General features: G+C 39.0%; 1 long non-coding RNA gene across 3 annotated transcripts in view; it reads left to right on the plus strand.

Annotated features, from left to right (window-relative positions):
• The window catches only part of LOC118537953 (uncharacterized), a 64,741-nt gene that overhangs the window by 23,652 nt on the left and 25,247 nt on the right, over positions 1-15,842 (plus strand). For 2 of the 3 annotated variants that reach the window (XR_013449885.1, XR_013449884.1), the window contains exons 4-5: positions 8,130-8,240; positions 11,491-11,609. This is a non-coding gene — a long non-coding RNA (uncharacterized LOC118537953). Of the gene's footprint in view, positions 1-8,129; positions 8,241-11,490; positions 11,610-15,842 lie in introns of those variants that run through there. The other variant, XR_013449886.1, reaches the window with a different exon arrangement.

The raw sequence follows: 15,842 nt of genomic DNA on the forward strand, positions 1-15,842 counted from the left end.
AGCACAAGCAGGAGGAGCGGCGGGCAGAGGGAGAGGAAGAGGCAGGCTCCCCACTGAGCAAGGAGCCTGACACGGGGCTCGATCTCAGGACTCTGGGATCATGACCTGAGCCGAAGGCAGACGCTTAACCAACTGAGCCACCCAGGCAGTCCTCTAGACCTTTTCTTTTCCATCCTTATGTAACAATCCTACTCTCTTTGGAATTGATACTATCTGACTATCCTCATTGCTAGTATCTTCACATCTTGAGGTTATTACCCTCATTCTTGAAGATTTTGGCTCCTGTCTTCTCTTCTTAACACTTGCTCTCATCCTAGATGCTCTATCCAACACAAAAGCCTCAAAGTTCTTTGGTAGCTTTGACCCCATTAACCCATCCCTCCAATTTATTTTGGCAAATTACTTGCCACTTGGAATGATTTCACATTTATCACAGTTGTGGGAAGGAAGGAAAGTGCAGTAGACTGAAATTTTGGTGGGCCCTAATGAACCATGCTAGTATTTATGACCTGTATACCTTCTTGTCTTGACTCTGAGCTGGCTGTATGCCCTGCATGGAACAGTTACATCAGTTCCAGTCCTGAAGCTTAAGAAGTTCTGAGAGCTCTCACTTTGCACTCTTGGAGAAGCCATCTGCCCTGCTATAAGTAGCTCAAACTAACCTTTTGGAGAGGCCTTATAGAGGATAATTATGGCCCTGGGAAACAGCCCCAGCTCAGCTAATACCCAGCATCATGTGAGCAGTGCTATTTTGGACCTTTTAGCACCCCAGCACCCCAGGAGATACCTGTGAAGTAAAATAACCACCTAGTCAATCCATACCTTGTGAGAAATAATAATTTGTTATGATTTTAAGCCTCTAAGTTTTGTGGATAGTTTGTTATGAAGCAGTAGATAATGGAAACACAAAGTATTTTCTCTCCCCACATTCCCAACCTGGTCCATAGAGGAGGAACATATATGACCTCTCTTCTACTCCCTTAGGTGTAATTCCCAAGAGTAGCTAATATAATTGTGAAGAATTTGCCCATAGCCGGTTGAATAGTGTCCCTCCCCAAAATTTGTGTCCATCCAAAACCCTCAGAATTTAGACATAAGGTAATTAGTTAAGGATCTTGAGAAGAAATCATCTTGGATTTAGGGTAGGCTCTAAATCTAATGACTGATATTTTTATATGAGAAAGGAGAGGGAGATTTGGATGCACAGAGACACAAAGGAGACAATGTGAAGATGGAGATGGAGATTGGAATAATGGGTCTACAAGCCAAGGACTGCTAGGAGCCAACAGAAGTTGGAAGAAGCAAGGGAGTTTCCCACCTAGAAATGTTGGCATCTTGATTTTGGATTTCTATCTTTCAGTGCTGTGAGAGAATAGATTTCTGTTGTTTTAAGCCACCCAGTTTGTGGTAATTTGTTACAGTATGAATGACTGTACAGTATGACTACGAAATGAATATGTTGTCATTCACTGTTGAATGAAATCATTGCATTGAAAGGAAATGGGTGACCACAATTCTTGAATCCATCTGTACCTGGATGGGTGCAGCAGGCCTGAGTCCTTAATCCATGCATCTGATTAGAAAAGTGGACTTAGAGTCTCTTCTGCAAACCCTGTCATATCTCTGACTCTCAGGAACTTTTTCCTTCCCAATGCTACTTCATATGGAGAAGTGTATCTACATGTTCTTTGCCAATCCAGGATCCTCCTATCTCTTTTGATATAAGGTAGTTCAGTTCAACTGTAGTGTTTCCAATTAGCACCAAAGACAGTAACTAACTTACTTTTAAAAAAATGTTAGTGCTGCCAAGGGACATAATTATAGACAAGGGACATATGTTAAGGGACATAATTTAGGAGTTTGGAGGGCAGTTTGCACAGGATAAATCCAATATAATATTTGTATTCACCTCACACTATGCAACTTGCTTTGGAATGAACTATGAGCTGAAGTAACATGTATCCCTTCAGTAGTAGAAGCTTTGAGAACTACATGTGATTCATCATAATATCTTTTTCCTGCTTTTGCATTCATAGAATCATGTGTCAGGATGACCTCCATCAGTATTGGTCCTTGAATGTCTATAATGAGTTAATTTCCCTTAGTGCTCTATAGTAAATATGTAGTGTGAATAAGAAGTAATGTTTATTTTTTTAAATTACTGAGATTTTCAGGTTGTTTGTTACCTCAGCATAACCTGGCCTATCCTGTCTATTTCAATACCAATATCAGTAAATTCAGTGAGCATCTAAAATTATACTCTTCCTTTTTTGTTCTAACACCTTCAGAATTCATTTTCACACTTACTCTCCAGATTTCTGCATAGCATAAGATAGCAAAATCTTATAATTATTAGGAACTGTTATCCTTCTCTTGTTGTTTTAAAGTTGCAGTTAGCTCTCAGATAGAGATGCCAGATACTGCCTGATGCAAACTCAGCATCATCCCTGCCCTTCCAAACATTCCCCTGTATTACAGTGGCCAGAAGTCTGGAAAATACATTTCCTAGACTCCCTTGTCATGTGGGCTTTGGTTTTGATTCTTCCAATAAGAGTTATTCCTGCTAGATTTTGGAAGGTGGAAGACAGCAGAAATCATTATTGCTCAATCTTGGCAGGCAGGCATATGATCTTCAGCGACATCAGGTGTGAGATTTTCCAGTGGTTTCTAGGCTTTCTACTGAGCACCATCTGTTTTGGTGGAACAGGCTGTTGAGATCATTGATGGCAGTTTCCTGTGATTCCCGAAACTTTCTGATTTCCAAAACTAACTGATGACGTTCCCTGTCCCTCGCCCTCTTCAGCACTTCCAAAAGTTTTATAAACTTCTAATCCTTTTTACTAAATATTTTCCTGCCTGAAAAGCAGTGGTTTCAGTTTTCCTGACCATAGACTTACAGACTATGGTCTGACTCTAGTTATTATTTAGGCATAGACACCGATCAATCAGAGCAGATCCTAAACTAATTAAAATAGATTCCAGTTACAAACAACCAGTACAGCTTCACTGGTGGTACCAGCTGAATATCAGCTCTGGTTAAGGAACTGGAGAGATGTGTATATGAGAGAGGCCTGAAGTACATTGCTCTCCCTTCGGACAAATCTTCACAGTTTAAAGTAACAGCTTCATCTGATAGGTAAGAGGAAGCTGCATTGCTAGTGTGGTATAATCAATATATATGATCTTTGTCCTGAGTTTCCAGCACAGAATTCCTAAAGAGCCTTGGAATTTCCTGAGTGATAGGATTGTCTTTTGTCATGCATCAGAAGTCCTTTTGAGCAAACTTGAGTTTATGCTAATGAGACAACTTAAGGTGGGGCCCCCAGATGGAGCTGGTCACCAGAAAGACCGAGTGACTAGAGTATTGGAACTTTCAGACCCACCCACTGACCTCCATTAAGGGGAGGGGAAGGGCAGCTACAGATAAAGCTCTGTAAAAACTCTTAACAGTAAGAGTTGATGAACTTCTGGGTTAACAAACATGTGGAAATGGGGGAAAGTGGAGAGCCCAACAGCAAGGAAGCTCTACACCCTTCCCACAAACCTTGCTCTATGCATCTCTTCCATCTGGCTGTTCCTGAGTTATATCCTTTTACAGTAACTGGTAATTTAGTAAGTACAATGTTTCTCTGAGTTCTTTGAGCCACTCTAGTAAATTAATCAAACCCAAAGTGATGGTTGTGGGAACTTCCAATCTACTGCTGGTTGGTCAGAACCTGGACTTCCAGTTGGCATCTGAAATGGGGGCCATTCTTGTGGGACTCAGCCCTTAATCTGTGGGATCTGATGGTATCTCCAGGTAGACAGCGTCAGAATTGAGTTAAATTTGTGGGATACCAATTCATTAAGAATTAGAGATTGCTTGCTGTTAGAAGAAAAATACAAAACACATTTCAGCTGGTAAGAGATTCAATGGAAGTGGGAATTGAAGGTGTTCCAAATCATTTTATATACTCCATTTCTAATTACTGGATCCCAGTCTTTCTTGATCAGTGTCCTTTCTTGCACACCAGACAGATAATAGCAAGACTGTAGGGGTTTTTTTTTTTAATTTTTTTATTGTTATGTTAATCCCCATACATTACATCATTAGTTTTAGATATAGTGTTCCATGATTCATTGTTTGTGCATAACACCCAGTACTCCATGCAGAACGTGCCCTCCTCAATACCCATCACCAGGCTAACCCATCCTCCTACCCCCCTCCCCTCTAGAACCCTCAGTTTGTTTTTCAGAGTCCATCGTCTCTCATGGTTCTTCTCCCCCTCCGATTTCCCCCCCTTCATTCTTCCCCTCCTGCTACATTCTTCTTTTTTTTTTTCTTTCTTAACATATATTGCATTATTTGTTTCAGAGGTACAGATCTGAGATTCAACAGTCTTGCACAATTCACAGCGCTTACCAGAACACATACCCTCCCCAGTGTCCATCATCCAGTCACCCCATCCCTCCCACCCCACCCCTCACTCCAGCAACCCTCAGTTTGTTTCCTGAGATTAAGAATTCCTCATATCAGTGAGGTCATATGATACATGTCTTTCTCTGATTGACTTATTTCGCTCAGCATAATACCCTCCAGTTCCATCCACGTCGTTGCAAATGGCAAGACCTCATTCCTTTTGATGGCTGCATAATATTCCATTGTATATATATACCACATCTTCTTTATCCATTCATCTGTTGATGGACATCTTGGCCCTTTCCACAGTTTGGCTATTGTGGACATTGCTGCTATAAACATCGGGGTGCACGTACCCTTTCGGGTCCCTACTTTTGTATCTTTGGGGTAAATACCCAGTAGTGCAATTGCTGGATCATATGGTAGCTCTATTTTCAACTTTTTGAGGAACGTCCATACTGTTTTCCAGACTGGCTGCACCAGCTTGCATTCCCACCAACAGTGTAGGAGGGTTCCCCTTTCTCCGCATCCCCGCCAACATCTGTCATTTCCTGACTTGTTAATTTTAGCCATTCTGACTGGTGTGAGGTGGTATCTCATTGAGGTTTTGATTTGGATTTCCCTGATGCCGAGCGATATTGAGCACTTTTTCATGTGTCTGTTGGCCATTTAGATGTCTTCTTTGGAAAAATGTCTGTTCATGTCTTCTGCCCATTTCTTGATTGGATTCTTTGTTCTTTTGGTGTTGAGTTTGATGAGTTCTTTATAGATTTTGGATACTAGCCCTTTATCTGATATGTCATTTGCAAATATCTTCTCCCATTCTAAGACTGTAGGTTTAATGGCCCTATAATTCAGTAAGTTTGGAGGTCAGACTTTGAATTTATTTTCCAGCTATCTCAATGCTGTGGTATTAGAAAAGCAGGTTATGTTAGTAAAATCTAGAAAGTCCACAGGTTTCAGACTGTGACATAAGTAAAAACATTAGGATTCGGAACGTTCTCTTACTTTAAGCTTTCTGGAGACATTAGAAAAGCTACCCCATGTCACAGTCCTTGAATTCCTCATAATTTTCGTGTGTTCTATGGCAATAGCCATTCAGTTGCCAATGCCTTCAAAAAGCACTTTATTTCATGGGGCGCCTGGGTGGCTCAGTCGTTAAGCATCTGCCTTCGGCTCAGGTCATGATCCCAGGGTCCTGGGATCGAGCCCCGCATTGGGCTCCCTGCTCCGCGGGAGGCCTGCTTCTCCCTCTCCCGCTTCCCCTGCTTGTGTTCCCTCTCTCGCTGTGTCTCTCTCTGTCAAATAAATAAAATCTTTAAAAAAAAAAAAGCACTTTATTTCAGATAATCACCACAGATGGTAATTTAATTAGCTCTTTGGAGACTATGTTCCATGGACTATCAGGTCACATCACTTAATACTAACTGAATTTTCTACACCTTCAGCTTCAGTCATACCTTATAACTAACCCATGTATTACCTCTTCTTTTCCCTGAAGGTCTATTGCCTACAGCCGTGTCTTTTCAATATCTCTGTCATATCCTCAGTTGCAAGTTTCAGAAACTGGAAGTTCTAAGAAAAGGAATATATTGAAAATATGTCAGGTGGTTCACAACATCTCTATATGTGCTAAAGAACCAGGCTAAAGAGATTGGTGCAAGGCATCCCAGACAGCTGCATCCAGGACCACATCTGCCATCACTGACCACTGGGCACTTCAGCTTGTGCCACCACCAAACTTGCAACTTGTGGTCCAAGATGACCCTTCCAGCTCATTTCATCACATACACATTTAGATCAGCAGGTAGGAATATGAGGAAGTAGAGGGATACCCCTTTCCTTTAAGGCAAGTTCTGAAAATTGAACACGTTACTTCTGTTCATATCCCATTCATCAGAATGTCACATGACCATACCCAGCTATAAAAAAAGAACCTGGAAAACTGATTTCCTCTGGGAAACCATATGTCCAGCTAAAGTTTTGAGGTCTTATTACTCCAGAAAGAAGGGAAGAATAGGTAGCAAAGGACAGTTTTCTCTACCAAGGTAACTTTGTGGAAATAAAAGTACTCAAGGAAGTATTCTAGCCAAATGAAATTTGTAGCAGAATAAAATCTCAAGATCAAAAAGACATGAAACATAAGAAATGAAGTCTAGTGTTTAATTCAGTAAAGTATGTGTATAAGTCAAAATGATGCTGGTTATATGGCTAAGAACTACAATGAAAATGTTAAGAAAGGACTCTATTTTATTTTTATTATTATTATTTTTTTGAGAGAGAGAGAGAGCAAGAGCACATGTGCAAGCTCGAGTGGGGTGGGGGAAAGGGGAAGGACAGAGGGAGAGGAAGAGAGACAATCTTAAGCAGGCTCCATGCTCAACACAGAGCCGATGCAGGGCTCAGTCTCACAACCCTGAGATCATGACCTGAGCCAAAAATCAAGAGTTGGATGCTTAAGGAACCAAGCCACCCAGGACCCCCAAAAGGACTCTTTAAATAGAAAAGCCATATCCCTGATTATCTTTTACTTAGGTTTATCTCTTGTTAATATGAATTATATTATTTTTTTAACTTATAAAAATGAACTAAGGGTCTCTTCAGAGAACAGGTGAGAGACATAATTATTGTTGAATTTGGTATTAACAGAGAAATGTAAATACAAATGCTCATAAAAGTTTAAAAGAAACTATTAGAGAGTTCTTTGTTAAACTCAATATTGCCAGGAGGAGAAAAGAAAACAGTGAAAACAGGCAATTCATCAAAATAAAGGAAAGGGCAGGGAGGAAAAAAATAAGAATACATAATAAATATAATGAGTTTATTAAGGAGTCTCAACTTGATGGGACGGTAAAGTGAAATGATTAAGTTTGGGGGCACTGAGATCAGATTTAATGGTTTCACCACTTACCAGCTGTATGACTAAGGCAAATTGCTTACACTCTCTGGGCTTCAGCTTCTTTTCTTTATAAAGGGAACATTGCCTCATGGGGGTTGTTGTGAGGTTTAAACAGAGTTACTATATGTAAAGTGCTTAATACAGTGCCTAGCACTTGGGAAGAGCTCAAAAAAAATGTTAGTTATTGTGGTAGACTGTGACATTGGTAGCCTCTAGTTAACCACATTTCCTGGTATTTGAGTCTTTGTACGACCCCCTCCCACACTGACCCTGGGCTTGGCCATGTGACTTGCTTTGGCCAACGGGAAACTTGTAAGCATGATGCATGCAGAGGCTTCCCAGATGCTTTACATTTTGGGCGCCCTCACAGTTGTGATGCTATGATGAAGTTCAGGCTATCCTGCTGGAAAATAAGGTCACATGAACACACCCTGCAGGATGAAATAACACATGGAGGAGAACTGAGGCACCAGGCCAAGCCCCTGCTGAATGCAACAATGTGTGCCCTCATTGGACGTGAGATGGAGTAGAACAGCCCAGTTGACCTATAGAGTCATAAGAAATAATTAATTATTATTATTTTAAACTACTGTCTTGGGGTGGTTTGTTATATAGCAATAGATAACGAAAATAGTTACTATTCTCAAGATGAAAACATTTTTCTTTTTTTCCTAATAATCCCCCAACTGTGTTATGTCAACTGCCCTCCTCCCCTGGGTGAGGAGGGGAGGACCCATGCTGGATGAGACTGCTGTCTTCTATTGCTATCTTCTGTTGCCACTGCTTCTCTGGTGATGTGAACTGGCTGTGCTTCATGCCTTCTCTTCACAGGTGTCCAAAAGCTGCTTTCCATGGAACATGAGTGATTTCTTCAGGGTGCCCAAAGGAAGAGCCACACACCACACTCCATTGCATATTCCCTGAGAGCAAGATCTGGCTCAGGTTTGACTTATTTTCCTTCCCTCATTTCTGTGAAGTACCCCTTGGGCACCTTCTCCTGGGTTCCCCTAGCCCAGAGATGAGAAAATGTGCAGAACAGATAGCTCAAGCCTACCCATTTCTGCCTGCTTCCCAATGCTTTTATTTTATATTTATTCTTGAAAAATAGTGTGGTTAACTCTATTTCTCCCTAACATCTATTTTTGTTATCAATACCATATATTTTAATTCTACATATATTTTAACCTCAACAAGGTATTTTCATTGTTTAACTAGTCAACATTCATTTAGTTGTAACCATATATCTACCCTTTCTTCTTTCTCTATACCTTGTGTTACTGAGCTTAAATCAGGAATCAGTTTCTTTGCCTGAGGAACTGTTTCAGTGTTGCTTTTGGTGTAGGTCTACTGGCATTAAATTCCCCCAAGTTTTTGTATGTCTGAAATTGTCTTTATTTCACCTTCACTTTTGAAAGATATTTTAACTGGATATAACTTTCTGGTTGACTGTTACTCAAATTTGAAAATTTTATTCCATTGTCTTCTGACTTCCATATTTTCTTTTGAGGAGTCAGCTATCAGTTTTTATTTTTACTCCTCTAAAATTATGCATCTCTCCCTTTTCCTCTGATTTAAGATTTATTCCTTTTTCTTTAATTTTTAACAATTTTACTCTGATGTGTCTAGATATTATTTTCCTTATATTTGTTCTACTTGAGGTTTTTCAAGCTTTTTGAATTGATGGCTTATTGTCTTTCACCAATTTTGGAAAATTCTCAGACAATATGTTTTCAAATACAATTTTGCCCATTCTCTTTCTCCTCTCTTTTGGGATTGCATATTTTTAGCGTTTTACCATGCCTTACAAGTCCATTTTATAATTCTCTTTATTTTCCATTCTTTTTATCTGCTTTAATCTGTGTAATTTCTTCTGACCTCTTTTCCAGTTCACTAATCATCTCTTCTGTTGTGTCTAATTTGTTTTTAATCCTACATATTGAGTACTTTATTTCGGAAACTTTATTTTTAATTTCTAGGATTTCTACTTTATTTATTTTTACATGTCTTCAGGTCTCTAACAAAATTCTCCATATTTTCACCTGTTTTCTGCATCATTCCCTTGATATTTTGAATATATTGTTATTTTAACTTATAAGATTGACAACTTCAAAAAAGGATTCATCCAGGGGTGCCTGGGTAGCTCAGTCATTAAGCGTCTGCCTTCAGCTCGGGTCATGATCCCAGGGTCTTGGGATCGAGCCCTGCATCAGGCTCCCTGCTCAGCGGGAAGCCTGCTCCTCCTCCTTCCACTCCCCCTGCTTGTGTTCCCTCTCTCGCTGTCTCTCTCTCTGTCAAATAAATAAATAAAAATCTTTAAAAAAAAAAAAAAAAGGATTCATCTGAGTATCTATTTCTACCATCTATTTTTATTTTGCTTTTTAAACATTTGGCCCAGTACATTTTTTATTTTATGCTGGACATTGTGTATGAAACTTTCAGAGGCACTGGATGATGTTATCTTCCTCCAAAGAGGATTAAATTTTCTTCTTGCCCTCATTTAAGTAGAGACAGAGTGATCATTGATCCCATCAGGCTTTGAGATGGTTGGAGGCAAGGCTTAAAGCTTTGTGAGAGATGATATATTACTTTGTAGCCTTAAACTAGGGTATAGTCATTCAGAAATCTCTACTTGAAAACTGACATATTGTCCAGAATTCCTTGTCCATTTCAGGCTCTGAACTCGTATTTTTGTCTGTTTAGCTACATATGACTGCCTTAATCTCTGTATATCCTTTAAACACCTTAACAAATTTGAGGTGTGTGTGTGTTTGTTTTGTTTTGGGTTTGTTTGTTTGTTCTGTTTTTACTGTTACTGTTCTTCCTCCTTACCCCATTCCCTAAAGACTTAGGATTCAGAGAAATTCTTGGAGGCAAAATTCTTGTAGAATGTCATATTCATTTCTCTGTGATTTTCTTCTCTCTGAGATCCTGGCTTCTGTACTTGTCTTGAATCCTAATTTTTGTCTTCCTCTCCTCATGAGATTGTTAAAGCTGTTGACCACTGTTTTATGCTGTGCCCCTATCTCCTAGCTAGGAAATGGAAAATTCCCTGAGAGGAAAACTGGTGGAGAATGTCCATTTTATTCCAGTGTGTTTACCTCTCCTCTAGGATCTTGACTTTCCTGGCCTGGCTACGTAGCTGCTCTTCAGTATCTTCAAATGACTGATTCTTTGTTTTTGCATTTTATCTAGCTTTATAATGTTCTTGGTGTGTGTTAATTAGTAAGAGTTTCTCTTAAAAATCTTAATGTTAGACTTAAAAAGTAAAACTCTAAAGCCTCTACAGCCTTTTAAGGTTAAAAGAACCATGACATTTCCAGTTGCTACTTTTTAGACTCTTTAAGTTGTTAACATCCTCTGGTTACACCAAATAAGAAATGGCTTTCAAAGTTTTTCTTAAAGCATCTCTTCTGTTTTCTTTACTTGTGACATACTCATGTAAGTGTCCATTATGTACCTATTTTTTCCACTGCATGCATCCCAACAGAAGAGTGTTTGAATAGCAGCAACAAAAGCTGCCAAATAGATTAGTTGAGAGGGAGAAATACAACTCTTCCTTAAATAAATAATGTTGAAAGAAATTCTCACTTCGTGCTTATTGAGAATCAGGGTAGTAATATGCATCAGTGCATTTTTGCTTTTGAAGTAAATAACTCCCTCTGCTTCTACTTTCTACAGCCCTCAGGTAGTGCTTATCATAATAGTGATTTTCCAAACTGCAATTGATACATCTCTGCATTTGCCACTAGAAAAAAATTGTACTAATTTTTAACACTTTTTTTGTGTGTGTGTGATTTGGCATCAATATGATTATCCATGATTCACTAACTGAATGCTTGTCTTGTTCTAGGCACTGAGCATGCAGTGGTAAGCAAACAGACACATGGTTATTCTAGTCCGTGTTAAAAAATGACATGCCTTAGAGGGATGATGCAGGTAGAACTTAACCACTCTTTTTCCTGAATATTGCCAGGGTGCTGCACTGTCTTCATTCACAGTTGGGCTATCTTCTCCTTCACTGATGCTTCTGAAATTGTGTGGTTTATAGGGCTGAGTGCTTCCACACTGCATGCTGTTATTCTGATTTTGGTGGTGATAATGTTGTCTTCCTTCTTGTTGCATCTACCTTCTCCATGGTAACTTCTTGAAGCTGCCAGAATGATGTAACTTTTTTCCTCTTCCTTTCTTTCAGCCACTCCTGCACAGTTGCCAAGGGAAACCAGATAAGTATTAAGTGTAATATTAATTCAAATATTCTCTGTTTGAATAGAGATAAAGTGCATGGCTTTAATGACATCTATTTCAAACTAGCTTCAGGCTTTTGTTGCATTTATTTTAGGTTTTTTATTAGGCTTACAGGTGTTTCAGAGCTGAGGTTCCTGGAAGTCTAAGTACCAGATAAATAGGGTAATGTCTATAAGGAAAAAGTTGAGACAATGTTGTTGGGGAAATGGCGGGGTAGGGGGGTAAGCTTTTTGACCTATTTGAGATGGTCCTAATTTTAAAAAAAGACTCTTATATGAATGAGTAAGGGATGGCCTATAGGTATTTTTAACTCCTTCTTAGCATCTCCTGCCCCTGGTTCCCAAGTGGTAACTGGTGGGAAAGAAAGGTCACTCCCTGGATAAAGCTGGCTAACTTTATCCTGCGCATTTTTCCTCTTCAATAAGCTGGTCAATTATGCTCAGCTTCTCAAATTCTTACTATCTTTATCTATATAGTTTTGATTGGCTCTGTCACAGTGTGACCTTTATGACCTAGTTTATTCCCCAAACCAACCATTCTGTTCTCTGCTTTGTGTTGCTGGATGCTGCAAACCAGTTTTTGCTTTACCAGCTGCCCCCTGTAGGCTTTGACAATAGTGATTCTTTACATTGTCAATGACAAGTGATTGCACTGTTTGGTTTCTGTTTGCAGTTTTTCCATAATACCAGTACCACCCTTACTGTAAACCCAGAGATATAACACCACCTGACCAGTGTCCTTCCTCAAAGGATTAAGTATCAGCTCTGCGGGGCTCCTCCTCCAAGACTCTACATTTTATTAATACCAATGTCTTCATTTTTTGTCTTCCCTCAGCTCTAAGACTTGTACTTGCTTCCTGAGGTTACTATCTTTGTGATACCTTAGCTTCCATGTTTGCCTTTTCAGTTCCCTATACATGACTAACAATTGTTCAGATTAAATTCTCTCTCTCTCTTTTTTAAATATCCTTTTTTTTTTTTTAAGATTTTATTTATTTATTTGTCGGAGAGAGAGAGTGCACAAGCAGGAGGAGTGGCAGGCAGAGGGAGAAGCAGGCTCCCCGCCGAGCAGGGAGCCTGATGCAGGACTCAATTCCAGGACCCTGGGATTATGACCTGAGCAGAAGGCAGACGCTTAACTGACTTAGCCACCCAGGCATCCCTACATTCTCTCTGTTGAAATAATTTGTGTAGTTTTTCTTTTTTGAACTTGACCCTGACTATGCATAAAAAGTACCATAGGTTTATGACGTACTAAAAGTATATGAGGATGGCCAACATTCATATCAATCAGCCCAAAGTTCCTGGATTCCAGGTGAGGAACATATGCTGTAGCAAAGGGGAAATCGGAGGGGGAGACGAACCATGAGAGACGATGGACTCTGAGAAACAAACTGAGGGTTCTAGAGGGGAGGGGGTGGGAGGATGGGTTAGCCTGGTGATGGGTATTAAAGAGGGCAGGTTCTGCATGGAGCACTGGGTGTTATGCACAAACAATGAATCATGGAACACTACATCTAAAACTAATGATGTAATGTATGGTGATTAACATAACAATAAAAAATTAAAAAGAGCCCTTAAAAAAAAAAAAAGGCTATTCAGATAGGAACAGGGTGGTGTCTAGTCACTGATTTCTAAAACACAGAAATTTCTAATAAAAAAATCAGCACAATGCAGAAAGCTGATGAAAGCATGGGTAATGAGGTTTGTTACCACTCAATTAAGCTTTCTTTTTGGTTCTCCAAGATAATTGAGTGTTCCCAATGGATGAGGCTTAGGATCTCTGCTGAAGTAATCTGTAGCCTGACATGGTAATTTTTACTTAACACTTGTCATAAGGATTATTAAGTAATTATTTGAGTATTTATTTTTTTTAATTTTAAAAAAGATTTTATTATTTATGTATTTGAGAGAGAGAGAGCACGAGCAGGGGGAGCGGCAGAGGGAGAGGGAGATCCAGGCTTCCCGCTGAGCAGTCAGCCCAATGGGGTCTCAATCCCGGGACCCTGAGATCATGACCTGAGACAAAGGCAGATGCTTAACCCACTGAGCCACCCAGGCACCCCTAGTTATTTGAGTATTTTTAAAAAATGTTTATTTACCCATTTGGGCTGCTTCTTAAGGACAGGGACTATAACTGTTTTGTTTCTTTCTCTATTTCCAATTTATAACATAGTGACTGGCAGAAAGGTGCTCAAAAAATTTGTCAGATGAGAAACAGGAAGAAAAAAGATAATTTAAATCTAAAGATCACATGCACAGAATGACAAGATGTCTCTTTTTGGAAGTCACCAACTAGTCTAGATGCCCAGGACATCATTTTCCTCTAAAATTCCTTTTATTTTATTGTTGAAGTCTGTCCATCAACCAGGGATAGAATTTAGTTGGTGCATATCAGCTGTTGTCATTCTACTTCCCCTTTCTTTTTTTTTTTTTTTTAAAGATTTATTTATTTATTTATTAGAGAGAGAGCATGAGAGGGGGGAAGGGCAGAGGGAGAAGCAGACTCCCCACCGAGCAGGGAGCCCGATGTGGGACTCGATCCCGGGACTCCAGGATCATGACCTGAGCCGAAGGCAGTCGCTTAACCAACTGAGCCACCCAGGCGCCCTCTACTTCCCCTTTCTAATAAACTCGCAGTGAAAGAGGACATCAAGAGTTCTGGCTCAGAAAAAATAATAAGCCTGAAAACCTTTCTGCCAAAAACACCTAGAAATGCTGGATAAAAGTTAACAAGCATTATTTTAAATACATTTCTGAGTTGGGTCCTGCTTTTTCCCCAGATTATCTATTCTGATATTCCCTGCCACCCTTTTTTGATGTGTTTAGTCCATTAATATTTAATGTAATGAGAGACATGGTTTGACTTAAGTCTGATTTTTCTTTTTTTTTTCCTGTTTGTCTTCTCTGTTTTTTTGTTTTGTTTTGCTCTTTCCTCACTTTCTACCTCCTTCAGAATTTTTTTATTTATTGGATTTTTAGTGCTAATTTCTAGTTGATTATTCCAGAGGTTATAATATACATCATTAACTTTTCATTATATTTGGATTTAACGTTTCAATTCTCATAATGTATAACTCTTCATTGTATAGGTCCATTTAACCCTCTATCTGCCATCCTTTATGCTTTAGTTATCATATGTATTACATCTACATTCATTATAATCTCCAAAAGTAATTCTATAATTTTTGCTTTAAACAATTATGTTTATTTTAAATAAAATAGGAGTAACAGTCATATATGTTTATCCAGTATTTACTGTTCCTGATGGCTCTAATTCATTCCTGAAGATCTGAGTTTCTCTTTTGTGTTATATCCCTGTAGTTCGATGAATTCCCTTCAGCATTTCTTATAGTACACTTCTGGTAGTATGAAATCTCCTAGTTTACCTTTATTCAAAAACTTTTTTTAGTTTTCTTTTGTTCTCATAAGTTATATTTGCTAGATACAGCATGCTGAATTGATAGTTTTATTCTTTAAGGACTTGAAAAAAATCATTCACTCTTTTCTGGCCCCCATAGCTTTTGATGAAATGTCCAAAGCCATTGAATAATTTTTCCTTTTATACGTAACATTTCTTCTGGCTGCTTTCACAATTTTCTCTTTACTTTTGGTTCAACAGTATATTAGTTATCTATTGATGTGTAATAAATTATTCTAAAACTTAGCAGCTAAAACAATACACATTTATTCTCTTATAGTTTCTATGGGTCAGGAATTCAGAATCTGGACACAGCTTTCTCAGTGCTCTGGTATGGTCTCTTATGGGTTAATCACAGTTTTCTCAGGCTTGATTGTGAAGAATGTGCACATAGCTCATGTGCAAGATTATTGCCAACATTCAGTTTCTTATGGGCTGCTGGCCAGATGTTTCAGTTTTTCAAGAGCTATTGACCAGAGGTTTCTCTCAGTTCCTTGCCATGTGGTCCTCTCCACAGAGCATCTCACAGCATGGTAGTCTGTTTAATGAAAGTAAGCAAGCAAGTATGTCAGCGGGGAGAAAAAGAGAGAGAGTGTACTACCAAGAGGAAAGTCACAATTTTGTCATCTAATCATGGAAGTTATATCCCATAAATTTTCTGTATTGTACTCACCAAAAACAAGTCACAAGGTTCAGCCTGCACTCAAGGAAAGGGATTACACAAGGGCATGACTACCATGGGTTTGGAGTTATTTGGAGCCATTCCAGAAACTGTCTCCCAGTTTGACTACCATATGTCCAGAAATGGTTTTCTTTGTATTTATTCTTTTTTTTTTTTTTAAAGATTTTATTTATTTATTTGAGAGAGAGAATGAGTGG

This window comes from Halichoerus grypus, chromosome 7, assembly GCF_964656455.1.
Source record: "Halichoerus grypus chromosome 7, mHalGry1.hap1.1, whole genome shotgun sequence".
Classification (NCBI taxonomy): domain Eukaryota; kingdom Metazoa; phylum Chordata; class Mammalia; order Carnivora; family Phocidae; genus Halichoerus; species Halichoerus grypus.